At 31.0% G+C, this 16,668-nt stretch overlaps 2 long non-coding RNA genes across 2 annotated transcripts; one reads left to right on the top strand and one right to left on the bottom strand.

Annotated features, from left to right (window-relative positions):
• The first annotated feature begins 5,079 nt into the window (after positions 1–5,079).
• On the top strand, positions 5,080–8,477 carry LOC148780351 (uncharacterized). Its single transcript, XR_016041328.1, has 2 exons — positions 5,080–5,180; positions 7,994–8,477. It is a non-coding gene; the product is annotated as an uncharacterized LOC148780351 (long non-coding RNA).
• A 1,689-nt stretch (positions 8,478–10,166) lies between these two features.
• LOC148780352 (uncharacterized) lies at positions 10,167–13,356 on the bottom strand. Its single transcript, XR_016040094.1, has 2 exons — positions 12,933–13,356; positions 10,167–11,581 (listed from the first exon to the last, which is right to left on the bottom strand). It is a non-coding gene; the product is annotated as an uncharacterized LOC148780352 (long non-coding RNA).
• Positions 13,357–16,668: the final 3,312 nt, after the last annotated feature.

Here is a 16,668-nt window from a genome sequence, read left to right on the forward strand (position 1 = left end):
AAACAATGAATCATTTAAGAGAGAAGATAGAGACAAATGATAAGTTTGGGGAAAAAGATGGGACATATATATATAAAGACGGAGAATACATATTTATTATAAATGTCAGTTTGGGGAAAGAGATGGGACATGCATATATAGAGAGAGGGGGAATACATATTTATTAAGAGATGGGACATGCATATATAGAGAGAAGGGGAATACATATTTATTAAGAGATGGGACATGCATATATAGAGAGAGGGGGAATACATATTTATTAAGAGATGGGACATGCATATATGGAGAGAGGGGGAATACATATTTATGTAGAGATGGGACATGCATATATAGAGAGAGGGGGAATACATATTTATTAGAGATGGGACATGCATATATAGAGAGAGGAGGAATACATATTTATTATAAATGTCAGTAAAGAGATGGGACATGTATATATAAAGAGAGGGGGAATATGTATTTATTATAAATGTTAAGCAAGAGATAATAGAGAGACCGTACATTATTATTGACGTAGGAGAGAGAATACAAGAATTAGGAATAAAGAGACTTTGAGGAAAGCAAGTGAACAAAGTGTTCTGCATAGAAGCTTTAAATCCGATGAGTCAATATTTGACAAATAAAGTGTGAGAAATAAATCATGAAACACATACAATAAGGGTATAAATATTTATGTGGTTTACCCAAGAGGGCTATATCTATAGACACGGCAAACAAAAATCCATTATACCAATTAAAGTTATATCAAAGAGGCCAAAAAAACTCCAAGTCAAACAAGCTTCTTTAAACATGCTCTCCCAAACGGCACTACTGTCGATCTCTCATCTCTATTTCGTAGGTCACTTTTTAAAAAGAGAACAACTTTGAAAGCAAATAAAAAGGGAAATAACCCAAAATCTCCATGTGAACCACTTCTCTACAAGAAACAAGTCTTTCAATCTTCGAGCATCCAAAAGATGCATCATCACAATGTTTATGTCTAAAGGAAGTTTTGTTCTCTAGGAAGAAATCTCATCTTATGCACATGAGACTCTACCTCCCTCGCTCTCTAGAGGAACCACCATTCTCATATGGTGACTCAAATTAGAGTCATGAATTGTCTGTACTTTCATCCCATATATATAATTAGGTATCCGCACAAAATAGAAAAATTCATATTGATATAACATATATCTCAAAAGATTAAGAGATAAATCCAAGAGTCATAATCTTTTTGGATTTCTATTTCATTTAGGAAACTTATCAATATCAATCTCAATCTCACAAAATATGGGAATATCTCATTCCCACAAAATAAGAAAATATGTCAATCCCACATAATATGGATCAATCATAATCAATCCCACAAAATATGAGATTTCCTGATTTTGGATAGCACCAAATCCAACATCCATTGGATAGCTTCACAAATTCTTTATCTTTTGCCAAATAAATTTTTTTCATCATTTTTGCTGAAAAATAGTGTTTGCCATCAAAATTTTCACCTCGAACATTACATTCGAAACCTTTACCGCCATACCAAAAACCCAAACCAGGCTACCAGGCTCTGATACCAAGTGTTGTGCACGGAAGCTCTAAACTCAATGGGTCAATATTTAGCAAATAAAGTACGAGAAATAAATAAATCATAAAACACATATAACAAGAACACAAAGATTTACGAGGTTCACCCCAAAAGGGGTGCATTCATGGGTACAACAAACAGAAATCCACTATACCAATGAAAGTTACATCAAAGATTTTGGAACAAATCTGGACAAAAAACCGTAAATCAAGCAAACCCCTTAAACCTGCTCTCCCAAACGGCACCATTGCTGATCTCTCATCTCTATTCCATAAGCCACTTTCTAAGAAGAGAATAACTTTGAGAGCAAATAAGACTTTATCTCCCTGAAAGGGCAAATAATCCAAAATCTTCATGAGAACCGTTTCTCTGCAAGAAACAAGCCCTCAATCTTTGAGAGTCCAAAAGAAGCACCATCACAATGTTTCTATCTAAAGGAAACTTTCTTCTTTAAAAGACATAAGCTCTAAACCTGATGGGTCAATATTTGATAAATAAATCATGAAACACATACAATAAGAACACAAAGATTTAAGTGGTTCACCCCAAAAGGGCTACATCTATGGGCACAACAAACAGAAATCCACTATACCAATAAAAGTTACAACAAAGATTTTAGAACAAACATCGACAAAAAACCCCAAGTCAAGCAAACCCATTTAAACCTGCTATCGCAAATGGTACCACTGCCGATCTGTCATCTCTATTTCATAGGCCACTTTCTAAGAAGAGAACAACTTTGAGAACAAATGAAACTTTACCTCACTAAAAGGGAAAATCACTTAAAATCTCCATGAGAACCGCTTCTCAACAATAAACAATCATCTCAATCTTCGAGAGTATAAAAGAGGCACCATCACAATGTTTCTGTTCAAAAGAAGCTTTTTTCTCTAGGAAAAAATCGCATCTTATCTTCGAGAGTCCAAAAGAGGCACCATCACAATATTTTTGTTCAAATGAAGCTTTCTTCTCTAAGAGGAAATCACATCTTATGCAGAGGAGGCTTTACCTCCCTCTCGCTAGAGGAACCACCATTCCCATATGGTGACCTAAATTAGACACACGAATTCTCTGCACTTTCATCTCGTATGTCAATTCCATATGGATTAATCATAATCAATCCAACAAAATATGAGATTTCCTTTTATGTTGGTGATTTTGGATAACACCAAATCCAACACAAATGTCATTGAGAATGAACCTCCAAATCAATGAGAGGTATTTGTTATTATTATTATTATTTTTTATGTTGGAATTTTCAGAACTTTCTACGTGGCTCTATAAACTCATCATTTGTTTTTTGCGTTTTTTTGAGCTGGAAAATCCAGGTTCTATAATTGTTATATTTCCTTTTTACGTCTTAAAAAATACGGGGATTATATGATTTCTAGGGTTTTTATGAGGCGTATTGTGTATCAGTAATTTATATGCTTTCTTTTTGCTAAAAAAATGAGAATACAAGAGCCAAGAGTAAAGAGACGTGATAAGAGTCAGAGAGGAAAGGCCGTTGAGAAAGAACCTTCAAATATGCACGATGTATTATTTATTTATTTCTTTTCCTATTTTTGTAATGGAAATTTTGGATGTTTTATGTTTTACTTTTATTGGCTTAAAACTGTGGGGATTATGAGATTTATAAGGCTGTTTATGAAATGTATGGTGTACCAATAATTTATAGGATTTTTTCTTGCGGTTGGAATATGCAGATGCTATAATTTCAACTATTGCCATAGGAGAGAGAATACAAAAGCGAAGAGTAAAGAGACATGAGGAAAACCTGAGAACAAAGTCCAACCTTCAAGTCTGCAAGAGGCATTTTTAAAAAAAGAAAAAGAAAAAGAAATTGTTTTAGTAATGGAATTTTTGGAACTCTCTAGAGGGATAGTACAGAGACTATACATTACTATTGTCATAGGAGAGATAAAATATAAGAGCTAAGAGTAAAGAGAAGTGAGCGGAACCATAGGAGAGACAAAATATAAGAGCTAAAAGTAAAGAGAAGTGAGCGGAACCAGAGAACAAAGGCCCTTGAGAAAGAACCTTCAAGTCTGGAAGAGGTTTTTTTTTAGTGATGGAATTTTCGAAACTCTGAAGAGAGATAGTAAAGAGATTATATATTACTAAACAAACCAGAGAAAAAAGCCCCCGAGAAAGAACCTTCAAGTCTATGAGACATATTTTTTTAAAAAAATTGTTTTAGCGATGGAATTTTTGGAACTCTTAACATGGCTATGCACTCATATTTCTTTAAATCTATGTAAACTCAACATTTGTGTTTTTGGGGTTTTTGTGGGGTTGTAAAATAGAGGTTACTTTTTTTTTTTTTTTTGCTTATAACTATGGGGAGTATATGATTTCTAGGATTTTTTTCTTAAGTGTATTGTGCTTCAATAATTTATCGGCTTTCTTTGATGGTATTTTTATGCAATTTGTAGGATTTGTTATTAAGTGTATTGTGTTTGAGTAATTTATATACTTTATTTGATGGTAATTTCCGAACTATCTCCATGGCTCTGCACTCTAATCTCACTCTGTAAACTGAACATTGTTTTTTTTTTTGGATTTTTTGGGCGTCGAAAAATGCAGTTTCTATGATTCTTATATTTGCTTTTTTTTTTTTGGCTTCAAAATAAGGGAATTATATGATTTCTAGCGTTTTTTATGAAGTGCATTGTGTTTCAGTAATTTATATGGTTTCTTTGGGGCTGGAAAATGCAGGTTCTGAAATTTTTATTTATTTCTTTTGGGGGGTTTAAATTTTGAAAAAAATTGTAAATTTATTCCATCTATTCACACAAAAATGTATTGTGGCAAAGTCTTTTTTCTTGAGGAAAATAGTTTTTTTTTTTGTTAGTGTCTTGATGTTTTTATTGAAGAATAGTAAGCACATTTCTACATTTTGTTGATTTGATGATATGTTTCAGAAGTGTGAAAATGCTTCTCCTTTTGCACGAAAACTAATGCGTTGTTTAACCTCAAGGGTTTTGTTTTAATTTATAAACGAGTTTTTTTTAAAATAATTAATATTTAAATGGGTTGCTGTAAATAGTGTACATTTCTCTCACTTTTCTGTTTTTGTTTTTTTGCTTGCTAGTATGATGATTTGTTTCGGAAATGTTGAAATGCTCGTCTTTTTGTTGCAAAATGAGTTAGCCATATAGATTATATTTTCCGCACTTTCAAGTAGCATGGTGTAAAAGCCACATAAATCTAGCATTTTAATTCATACACGACAAATTAATGTACATGTTTTGTAAGCCCGTTTTAATTCATACATGACAAGCGAATGCACATATTTTGTAGAAGTATGAGGCATATAAAGAAGTAACAAAAAAAAAAATAGAAACACATAAAAAAACAAAATTCTATTTTCTAAAAAATATTCTTAATTTAGAATCACATGCTTTTAATATGACATCCTTTGGAATAACATACTTTTTTGTTGTGATAAGTTTTTTTCTATAAACTTTTCAAGCATTTCTCTATATAATTTCCACCTAATTTGTGATGCTATCATTCAAAAACTAAAAGTTGAAGATAAGTTTGTTCAACGAACAAAGCGTAGGGATCACAATGGAGGATAAAATATGTTAGGACCTTGAAAGAGACTAAAGAGGTATATCGATTTTAAGTGTTTTTTATTTTATACTATATTAGTTAATATTTTAAATTTAAAGAATACATTGATATTTGAAAGATGAAATATATTTAACATTGAAAAAATTTCATTAAAACATGGTCTTCGAGAGAGAATTTAATGCATTTATCTTCACAATTGAATATTTTACTAATTAATAATAAATATGATAGTAAATATTAATTTTAATATATTATTAATTAACATGGATCCATTTGACATACAATTAAAATAATAAATATGATTTAAATAAATAATTTAAATTATATAAATAAAAATAATTTAAAATTTTATGCAGTGTCTTATTAATGCTAATATCCCATATATTAGTTTAAAACACTAGGCCCTATTAATACCTCTATCTAATATATTAGCCTATTAACGTATACTCAAGAAGCATTAATCTTAGTATAAATAAAAGAGTGATAAGAATTTATATATATTGCTCAATATTTAATTTTAAGAATAAGAGAGGGGAGAGAGATTTAACGAAAAGGGATTGCAAGAGATCAGGAAATAGTATATGAGGGAGAGAAGGGGTGAGGGGTGAGAGGTGAGATTAACCCGTATTTCTTTCTTTAACTCACATGTTTTCCATTAAAAATAGATTTGGAAAATAGTAACTTGAGTGAAACAGATAAATTTTATAAATAAAAATATGTATGTTTTTTTTTGGGTTGGGGGATTTTTGTTGCGCATAGAAAATAATGACCTAGAATGTGAGAGAGATGTGCACTTTCAATAAGTCGTGTTTTTTCTATTGCATTAAGTTAAGAAGTATAAAATTTGTTTAAAAAGTAAGAAAGAAAGAAATAATTCAGATATATTATTTGTCATAAAAAAAGACTACATGTGACTAAAAGACTTTCAACATTATTTTAAATAAAAGAATCAAGAGGGACAATGCAAATGAAAAATAGTACGAAAAGTTACCACATATCATTTATGAATAGGTTTTAATAATTCAAAATTTATAATTAAAAAATAAAAGATATTAAAGTATGTGAAAAAAAAAAAAGAATCAAATTTTATATATCTTGAATCATATTAAAAAAAGAAAAAATTTTATATAGAGCCGAGGTTCTAAACAATCAAATTAGAGCCCACCTAAAACAATTTCACTAGAAGAGGTTGTTTTGATGCCTAAATATCCTCAAATTGATTATCTCGATACCAAGAAGCATGAACATAAGAAAAAAATGGATTTCAAGTTTTGGAAATAGTGCATCTTGTATCACATTTTTGGACCGTCAAGTTTCAATATTTTCAATTTTTTTTAGATTGCTCGATCTACACTATTTTTGAAGCGTTAAATTTTATATGAAAAGACTAATAATAATAATAATAATAATAATAATAATAATAATAATAACAACAACAACAATAATTATTATTTTATTGAATTATTTTATTACTATTTATTTTAATTTCATATAACTTATTTATTTATGTTATTCTTTCTTTTAGTCTTCTCTTGCTATTTTTCAAATGGATTATGTTTTTTTGGTCTCTCTAGTGGAAAATAATGTATTTATTTTATTTTATAAGTTACTTTTATCTTATTAGGTAAGGTGCATTGATCATGAATGCTAAAGAAAAATGGTTATTTTTTCTTCTTGATTCTTATATTAAATGATTCTTTTATATGTATTTTAAATATAATTCTTATATTTTAAATTTTTACAACTATTTGAACATTAAATTGCTTTTGTAACTATAATATTATATTTTTAGCAAAAATATGTAATGAAGTATGTATAAGAGTTAAATTTTTTTTTGGGAGATACTTGAGTAATTTTTTTAAAATTATGAATTTTGATCCCATCTTCTTTAGCTTTCTCCCACATTTTTTCATTTCCCTATATCAATCTTGATTTTACTATTTAAAATAGCATTTAAAATTTTTTGGTCTCCCTATAATCGTGTTTGTCATAATAATATATTTGAATTATTTATTTCTTGCATGGTTTTTAAAAAATCATAATTATTTCATAACGTTATTCAATTGTGAGGATAAATTCAATGATCTTTAAGACCTTGTTTTATTAAAAATATTTTTCAATGATAAATACGTTTTAGGGTCAGTTTAGATGTCAAATAAAGAAACCTTGAAAAAAATTGTAAGTTTTTTTATCCTTAATTCAGAAATATAATCATCTTTTTTTATTAGTCAGCTTGACTGTTTGGATAGCAAGTGAAAATACTAAAAAAACAGATTTTGTATTCTATCGTTCCAAAATTATCTTGTCATTCCAAAAGGTTTTTCTATATCCCTCCCATTAATAACTTTGTCTCTCTAAAAGCTAAACACCTCAAAATATCCTGCAAAAACTCCCACCTAAAAACCCAAAATATCACCAGAACCATGAAACCCAAAGAAACCCACTTGAAAGTAAAGACCATAACCCCTAAAATCTCCTTTAAAATAAATAGTGGTTTTAAGTTTTTTATTGGAGCAACACCATTAAGTTCAGCCTTTTTTTTCTAGAGATATGACACTAAGGGGTCAAATTTACAAAAATAAAAAAAGCCTTCGATTTGTAAAGATATTTACAGTACAAAACTTGAAAGAGGGTTTTGTGAGAATTTGGGGTTAGATAGATGTCACTAAAGGGTCAAATTTACAAAGATAAAAAAAAAAAAAAAAAAATAGCCTTGATTTGCAAAGATATTTACAGAAAAAAGGGAAGTATAAAACTTAAAAGAAGGCTTTTATCAGAATTTGGAGTTTGTGTTATTGATCGCACAAGTATTAGCTGCACCTCTCTAACTGTCAATATCTTGCAATCTAGATGAAGCCATTACAGAGTCTTCGTTCTTATGATGCGTGGTGTCACTAAACCACCAGCAACACTAAAGGAGCGTCTTCTTAGATAGAGAGATGAAGCCATTACAGAGTCTTCGTTCTTATGAGCGTCTTCTTAGATAGAGAGATGAAGCCATTACAGAGTCTTCGTTCTTATGATGCGTGGTGCCACTAAACCACTAGCAACAGTAAAGGAGCGTCTTCTTAGATGGAGAGATATTTGATATTTGGATAACAAGTTACACGTGCAACATACTAGTCTCTTTTCCAATCAACTAGATACTATGTTTGATTGTAGTAGTGTTATATCACCAATCATTCAATAAAAAATATGGGATATAAGTGTATTTTTCACAGAAATTATTTTTCTCATTTCAAACTAAAAAAGAAAAATGTATATTTGCCTTTACCCTCACAAATTATTAATTCTGCCTAAACAGAATTAGAAATAGAAACTATCTAAATTTTACGAAGAGAAAGTATCTTGAAATTTTAGAGAGAAACTACCTAAAAAATTTTGAGACGGAGAGAAACAATCTCAAATTTTTTATAGAAAGAAACTATTTTAAATTTAAGTTTTAAAAAGTAGAAATATCAAAAAAAATTAGAAAGAAAACTATATCAAAGTTTAGAGGTAGAAGTACCTAAAAAAGTTATAGAAAAAAAAACTATCTCAAATTTAAAGTTTTAGTGAGAAAGTGCTTTGAAATTTTTTAAAAAGAGAAACCATCTCAAAAATTTTAGAGGCAAAAACTATATGAAATGTTAAGTTTTAGGGAGATAAACGATCTAAAAATTTAAGCGAGAGAAACCATCTCATTCTAAGTTCTATAAAGAAAAAGTACCTAAAATTCTTAGAGAGAGAAACTATCTGAAATTTTAAGTTTTATGGAGAGAAAAGTACCTGAAAATTAAGTATCTCAAATTTTAAGGCTTAGAGAGAGAAACTATATCAAATTTTAAATCTTAAAGAGAGAAACTATCTTAAATTTTAAGTCTTAAAGAGAGAAACTTTTTCAAATTTTAAGTTTTAGACAGAGAAAGTACCTGAAAAGTTTTAGATAGAGAAACTATTTCAAAATGTCTAAAGAGAGAACAATCTCAAATTCTAAGTTTTAGAGAGAGAAAGTACCTAAACATTTTTAGGAGTAGAACCTATTACAAAAATTTTAGAGAAAGACAATATCTTAAATTTTAAATTTTAGAGAGAGAAACTATTTCTTATTTTAAATATTAGAGAAAGGAAGTACTTGACAATTATTTCACGAGAGAAACTATCTCAAATTTTTTTAAGAGAAAAATTATCTCAAATATTCAATCTTAGAGAGAAACTATTTGAAAAATTTTAGAGAAAAACTACCTCAAATTTAAAGTTTTAGAGAGAGAGTACTTGAAAAATTTAAGAAAGACAAACTATCTCAAAAAATTTAGAGAGAGAAATTGTCTCAAATTGTAAATTTGGGAAAGAGAAAGTATTTTAAAATTTTAGCCAAAGAAAATTTATCAAATTTTAGATAGAGAAATTATCTCAAATTTTAAATTTTAAGCGCCTCAAAATTTTTAGAGAAAGAAAATATCTAAAAAATTTTAGAAAGAGAAACTATCTCAAAATTTTAAATTTTAGATAGAGAAAATACTTAGAAAATTTTTAGAGAGAACCTATGTCAAAATTTTAGTTTAAGAGAGAAATTATCTTTAAAATTTTAAAGAGAAAAATTATCTCAAAAGTTTAAGAGTGAAATTATCTAAAAATTTTAGAGTGAAAAGAAAACTAAAATTTCAGAAACGGAAACTATATCCAATTTTAAAGAGAGACTACCTAAAATTTTAGAAAGAGAAACTATCTTAAAATATTTTTTTAAAAAATATCTTTATTTTTCAATTTTTAGAGAGAAACTCTACAATTTGGTTCAACCCTTGGGAGTAAATACTGTATGCTCCCTTAGTAGCATGAAATATTTTTCGCATTAAATAATCTAACATCCACTTTCAGATTCTCTAGAGTCTTTCAGATTCTCTAGAGTTACAGTTTCTAAGGAAGAGAGGTGTTCGTGTTGTCTAAGAAATAGAATTCGGTCCATATGAGGTGTAGAAGATATGAGACAAGACGTTTGGCGTGATTTTCAGATAGGAATATAAGGCAACAAGTTTTGGAGTAGTTTTCAGGAATCTTTCATTAAATTTTCTTCTTCTCCGGCCCCTCTCACCATCTCCAAACACAAAAAAGAGAGGCAACTTTCACCTTCTCCTCCAGACCCCAAAAAGAGAGACTAAGAAATATCCAGCACCCTAACAAGTACTAACATGATCACCATTTTCACTCAAAAAAGTTCCAAAATAGTAGATCATCATTCATCAGATTGGATGTGTCTCCTTTATAATCCCCAATTTGGATACTTCAAAGATCATCCCCTACTCTTTCACGGCATTGACCATATGCTTCAAAAAACTTGCCATAAGTTCACCAAGTTGATCTGGATTTTGGATAGTTGAGTTATCCAAAGCAAAAATAACTTCCACTTTATCTGTATTTTGGATATTTGATTTATCCAAAGCAAGAACAACTTCCACATTATCGTTAAAACTTTAGAAGAACAGTAAGGGCCTTTCACATTCTCCCTAAAAAAAAATTTCATGTTCTTCAAGAAAACAAAAGGGAGTAGAACATTTCTATTAGGAAATGAAAAAAATAATTGTACTATTCCCATAATTACTGATTACAACATACACCTTCTATATTAACCGGATATACAATACAAGCTCCCCTCAACTCGAACATAGATAATCACCGAAATCCTCAACTTCCGAACATAGATCGTCGCTGAAATCAATATAACTAAGAGTGAACATAGATAATCGATGAAATCCTCAACTTACGTATATCATCGCCGAAATCAATATAACTAAGAGTAGCATATTCAGTGCTCTCGATGTCATCAAACTTCTCCACTCGTTCCCAAGCCTGCTTCCAACCAGCGCAACTGTACTTGTTCCCATTAAGCTCACCCTCTTTTCGTTGATCCATCCCTACCAGCGCAACTATACTGGTTCCCATTGAGCCCATATACTTGTTACCAGCCAAGTATATTCCCATTAAGCCCATATACTTGTTCCCATTAAGCCCACCCTCTTCCCCCTCCTCCCTTGATCTATCCAGAAGATATTGGCCATCTCCTCTGTCCCTCTTCCCCTTGATCTATCCAGAAGACCCACTCTTCTATGATAGAATGTATCCAGAAGACATTGGTCATCTACGATAGCATGTGATTACCTGGCCCTTGCCTCCCCAAGCTCCTCTTTGACATCACCATACTGATCACTAACAACTCTGCAGCGAATTAGCTCCTCTTTGACATCACCAGACTGGTCACTAACAACTCGGCAGCGAATTTCACACTTGACGATGTAGTCATCACCCACACCAACATATACTTTTTACTCCAACACATACTTCTTGACGATGTAGTCATCACCCACTCCAACATATACTACTTGACGATGTAGTCATCACCCTCCCCAACATATACCACAATAACAGGGTATGGCAAAAGTAGTGAGTTCGTAGCAAGCCCTGCTGCATAAAGAAAAATTGTTGAGAAAGAATCTCGCTCTTAAAATGCAACCAAGGAATTTAATAAGTTTACATTATATACAATAACTATATAATATAAAATTAGGTATGGGCCACTTGGGGTTAGTGGCTTGGGCATAAGTTGCCCACGCATAAACTACTTTTCCAAATTTGCCATGTGCAATTTGACAGGGCTTGATTTTCAAATTTGAATGGATTGTGATTATACTCGAATTGAATTTTTGGCAAATACTGCTAGAACTTGTTTTCCCAAAGAGAGATGCATATGTTCGAGAGAGGGAGAAGAACTTATCTTTTTAAGATAGTTATGTAAGAAAATAATATTCTGCCCATGATAAAAATAGAACTCAAGATGTTAATATATCACGTTGTAATTCCCTGCCGCTCAGACCATAGAGTCATGAACCTATCCCTAAAAGAGAGGAACTTATCCCTCAAAGGGAAGGAGCTTCCCTAGGAGAGAAGATATTCATCAATGAAAAAATATTTTCTAAAACTTGGGAGGAATATCTATCGTTTTTGTTTTCCAAAGCCATCAGAAACCGATTGGTTGAAAGTGTGATATTTGCATTAACAATTACCACATCATATAAGTCGATATACAACTACCTTACTACAGCTTTCACTTGTCCTTACATAAAAGCAGCTTGACATATACTCAAAACAAAAGTAAATTTCCATCAATATCTAACCAAAATAACGTCACGTTTTCCATTAGGTTTGGACCATTTGTTATAATATATTGCCTTTTTCAAAGGGAAAAGTTTATATAGAGCCGAGGCTCTAAACAATCATATTCGAGCTTACCTCAAAATTTTAACTAAACGAGATTGTTTTGATGTTCAAAAATCCTCAAATTGATCATCTCAACATCAAGATGCAAGGACATAAGAACAAAATTGATTTTTTGTAATGAATTTTTTGATCGTCAATTTTCAAGATTTTATAGATCTGTCGATCTATACCCTTTTTAAAGCTTTAAAATCTATAAATAAAAATGAAAATATATTTTAAGGCTATCGCAAAGATTTCCATTGTTGAAACCATATTTCTTGACACTATCTAAAGGTAGGCTCTAATTTGATTGTTTAGAGTCCAAGCTCTATACAAACCACGCCCTTTTTTGCAAATTATTTACTACCGGAAACATGCAGTCTCCTTCCAAAACTAAAAAAAGTATATAATGTATGAACTTGGATTTTTTTTTTTTTTCAAAGAGTTAAAATGTTTTCTTTAAGTATAAAGGAGTAAAGCTTTAAAATTACAAGATAAATAAATAAATAAATGTAATTCTCTATTTCAAAAGATAGCCTTTTTAAACTAAACTTACTACCTCATGGCTACATCTGCGTCTAACGGCCCAGATTGAATCTGGGATAGTCGCTACCTCATTTCGTATTTGAATTTACTTTTTTTTCTACAAGTTTATATTACATGAAATTTTACCCATCCATTCTTCTCATCAAAATTCAATGATGTCATTGTGCAAGATTTTGGTGTGCACACTCTCGCTAAAGGAGTATGAGAAGCCGTTTGGATACCTGAAAATATATTGTCTGTGAAATATATTAATGGATTGTCACTGTTTGGGTGGTATTTAGATGCAACATGGAAAATACATTGTTACTGTTTGGCTATGTCGAGAACAAATACGGAAAATGCATTGCCAACATTTTTTTTTTTTTCTTTTTTGGCTTTATACCCAATACACGGTTGAGCGTACAATTTCTATTAGCATGTAGCTTAAACTTTATCCCTGTTAGTATGTATCTTAAACTTTATAATTGTATCAGGCATAAGAATTTGCCACACCTTTTGTATGCCTTTGTATCTTGACTTGGAATCACATGTTTTCAAGATGTTAACACTTTGGAATAACATACTTTTATTATGATAAGCCATCATATTTTTTTCTTGTGCTAAAGTCTTTCGATCATCTCTCTCCAGAAAACTTCCATCTGCAAATTCAAAAGAAAAAAAAAAAGTTTAAACAAATTTCGCTACTAACCTAGAAGGCTTCATGACTAAATGAGATGGATTAGAGGAGAACTTATGTTGGGGCATTAGAGGAGATTGAAGAGATAAATTAATTTTAAAAAGTTTTGAAAGAAAAAAATAATTCAAACACACTGATTTGATGATTCTCTGTGAGTGAACTCAAGTATTTCAAATTTAACAGCAAACAATAACAGCAAAAAAAATAAATAAATAAATCCCAAAAAATAAACAAACTCATCTTAAAAGAGAACAAAAAAAACTAAATATTGGATATCTATAAATAAACAATAGCTACCGTTTGTTTGCAGAAGATAAATAAACCATCAGAAGATAAATAAACAATAACTACAACTTTGTTGGCAGAAGATGGGGCTCCTGATTTTTGAAATTTAAATATACATGAGATTATGTTTGAAAAATGAGCTATTGGTTGCTTAAGACAGGCTAGCGCTTTTTAACTACCCATTTCAACTACTCGTTGAAGAATTTGAAGAATTTTTTTGGTTTAGGAGGTGAATATCTTTTGGGTAAAAAGAGACGTAGGAAAGATTTTTTCGATGAGCTGTTAAATGGGTAATAGATTTTTCACTCGATGAGCTGTTAAATGGGTAATAGATTTTTCACCTTCCTGACAAATTTGACTGATTACCCGTTAATTTTCACCTTCCACCCGAAAGATTTCTGAGATTACCCGTTAAATGAGTATATAGATTTTTCACTCTAATAGATTTTTTGATTTTTTGAGAAATCTCAAGTAATCTCTTTCTATTTCTTTACTAATGAAGTGTATCTAAACAATGAAAATGTCATATTTTTATATAATCTATTTTTATATAATAGATTTTTAGCTTTCGAAATACGCCTTAGGTGTGTTTGACCTATAGAGTTTTTGAGAATGTAAGGGACTTTCTCACAAAAAAATCAGGAAATATCAAGTAATCTCTGTCTATTTTTTTATTAATAAAGTGTACCCAAATAAAAATGTAATATTTGTATGTAATCTATTTTCATATAATAGATTTTCAGGTTTCTAAACATGTGTTTGACCCATAGAGTTTTTGAGAATAGAAGGACTCTCCTACAAATTATGGAAGACTGTTATTCCATAAAAATGCTCTTATTCCATCACTTTTTATAGAATAGATGTCTACCAAAAATGAATCCATTTTAACACTAAAAAACTGTATGGAAGGTCACCATTCCACTTTACAGCTACTACATAGTAATATCAAACATGAAAGTGGGACATTTAACTCCCACTTTCAGAAACTTCCACTTATCAAACAGGCCATTAAAGAGTACGTTTGGATATGGAGGAATTATTTCAGAAATTCCCGTTTCTTTTGTATTTGTTAAGTTTTATAGAAAACTGTCAGATTTTATTTTGAGGTAGATTAGGTATATTTCTCTCGCACATATTGGCTCTTTTGTCGTGACAGTTGGTTTAGTATGGGATACAAGATGGAAAGTGCGTTACATAAGTTATAATTTGGTTTTGTAACGGTAAAGATCGGTTTTATTCGAAAAAGATGGAGAAAGTCGGAATAACAATGCATTGCATTTGTATTTTGAAATCCCGGTATGGATCGGTTTTGTCCGAAAAAGATGGAGACAAAAAATTTAGTCAAAAATTCGGATGAGCCAAAAATTAGGTGAGTCAACTTATCATGAATATTTCGAATTTTTCTGGGAAAAATGGTGTGAAAAAATGGATAGGTAAAGAGGGCACAAGATGAAAGTATAATTGGCAGTTATTGTATGGATATGTCAAAGTCACTAAACACTAATTATATCAGTTCCAGTAAAAAAAAAATCTAAGTTTTTTATGTCTATTGAAAAACTCAGAATTCTTAATGGATTTCAACTTAAAATTTTTTAGACTTTTATTTTCCTTCTATTTCTGCATCTTTCTCGAAGAAGCTAGCTTAAATGGAAAGAGAGGGGGCAAATTTATTTCTTTTTTTTGGGAATGATAAAATTTGTTATTTTTATTTTTAATAGTAAAAATATTGATTTTGCATAAAAACAAAAAAGTTAGTAGTATGGAATGAGGGAAGTAGGTAAAACATCTTACAAAATTATTACCGGCATGAAAACTTTCATATTTGTTCAGGGTGGGTTAAATTACTGAAATGCCTCTACTTTTTCAGGGTTTTCAACTCTAAAATCTGAATAGGGGAAATTAAGAAATTTTTATTTCGATTCTTTTTAGGAAATACGAGTAACATGAAAATTAAAGACAAAAGCAGCTAATGTTATGAAATTTAGAAATTCTTTAAAATATTTTTCAAAATAAATCTTCTTGTCCACATACGACGGTGTCCTACACTAATATCGGAGATATTCAGTCTCCCCAACATCTTGGTATCCAAGAACCAAGATCCGAGATTTTGAATATCCACAAGTCCTATTTTAAGGGAGATTGAATATCTCGGATCTCGTGCGGATTGTATGGCCACATACAAGTACCAACATATTTGTTAAAATACCGCATTGTATTCACCCCCTTCCATATATTTTATCTCTCTCTCACTCTGTTGAATGTGTGACCTTAACTATTTCAAAACACGAAATGATCTGATAGAGTGGCGGCCCCTTCTAATTAGGGTTGGGCCTTCACCAACTTTAGATCCACAACGTTGGATCTCAACCCTATATCAAGATAGAGGTTGGGTACTAAGGTGGCAATGGACTCGGACCTGATCTGAGACTCGAGGGGAAGACCCAATCTCAATCTAGGTATGGGTCAAAAAAATAGACCTGTTGGGTCAAGCTCGGGTCCAAATCTTGAACCCGAATCTCAGTCTGAGTTCGGATCTGATCAGGTCTAGTTGGGTCCGAATCTAAGTCCCACACTATTTTATTGGGTCCGGGTCCCATATTATTTTTCAGATCCAAGCCAGACCCAAACCCTACCCGTCGCCACTCCTAGACTACACGGGGTACATGTTCCACCGGTTACACGAGAAGCCTGAATGGCATGCATAACTTTATGACTTTTCATCCTCCTCCCGTGGTGGCAAAATAAAACAAGTACAGGCCTTGTATGAACTTAAATCTTCTTCTTGCCC

The sequence above is a fragment of the Amborella trichopoda genome, chromosome 9 (assembly GCF_054954075.1).
Source record: "Amborella trichopoda isolate Santa Cruz 75 chromosome 9, AtrichopodaSantaCruz75HAP2 v2.0, whole genome shotgun sequence".
In the NCBI taxonomy this organism is placed as follows: domain Eukaryota; kingdom Viridiplantae; phylum Streptophyta; class Magnoliopsida; order Amborellales; family Amborellaceae; genus Amborella; species Amborella trichopoda.